Source organism: Octodon degus, unplaced genomic scaffold (assembly GCF_000260255.1).
Source record: "Octodon degus isolate 3935 unplaced genomic scaffold, OctDeg1.0 scaffold00379, whole genome shotgun sequence".
NCBI classification, from domain to species: domain Eukaryota; kingdom Metazoa; phylum Chordata; class Mammalia; order Rodentia; family Octodontidae; genus Octodon; species Octodon degus.
In genome coordinates this window covers 118,325-119,344 of record NW_004524955.1, presented here as the reverse complement: position 1 = coordinate 119,344, position 1,020 = coordinate 118,325, and positions in this window count along the sequence as shown.

The following is a 1,020-nucleotide window of genomic DNA, read 5'->3' as shown; positions in this document are numbered from 1 at the left end:
GTTGAGCTTCCTCCTCAGCCCCTAGCTTTTCTTACATTATTCAATTTCCCCACGATCCTCTTTACAGGATTCACAGGACACACTACACGCGAGACCTCGGGCGGGGGGATGAGCATATTTCCTGCAGCTTCTGAGCATCTGTGTCCTCAGATCAGGAGCTGTGTCCCATTGGAGGCAGTGTATGCAAACAGGCACACATCACAGAGGGCGAAGCTCCCACAGGCAGTCCGCTCCCTGGGGTTGAGTCCTGTGTTGTTTAGATGAAGTGACATTTCTTCAGATATGAGCCTGCACATGCCTTTAGAGCCTATTTCTCAACTTGGTTTCAACAAAAACAGGCAGAAAGCAATCCTGTCATCGGGGTCTGGTCTGCAATTTCCCTTTTCTCCTCTGTGGCTGTGACTGCCACCTAGCACACTGCTGGGACCCCAGGCCAAGTGTGTGCATGCAGATGTGTGGGGTACTCCCACGTCCTGAAGAAATGATGACTTCTGTTGGGTGAATTATGAATTCACGTTTGCTTCTTGCCAGCCTGTGTTGGGACATTTCTTCAGTTAGATGGTTCCTGTAGATCATAAAGTCAAAAAGGCTCTATGAGAAATCTGACACCAGAACTCGGAAGCATTCCTGTTAATGCAATGCTTATAGCAGAGAGAAGTTCATACCATGATTCCGCCCTAAGGCCATAGAGGGCTGTGTTGCTAAAATTATTAAAAGTGGTTGCGTGCTCTCTACTCCATCAACTAGAAAAATGAATACTGCGACCAGTTCTTTTCTTCCTATCTTTCTGATTAATTAGACTGATCTACTTTTCAATTTATTTATGCTGTCTACATCCTCAAAAGAAGTACCTAAATAGCAATAACAACAGAAGAATATAAACAGCAGTGTTATTCAAATAAATTTCGAAGAATATCAAGTTCTAGCTGTGGTATATTTTACACCTATGGAGTCATCCTTTGGCATCATTCTCCAACCCTGAAACTTGGAGACATCGTGTTTTTGGAAAGATCACACAGA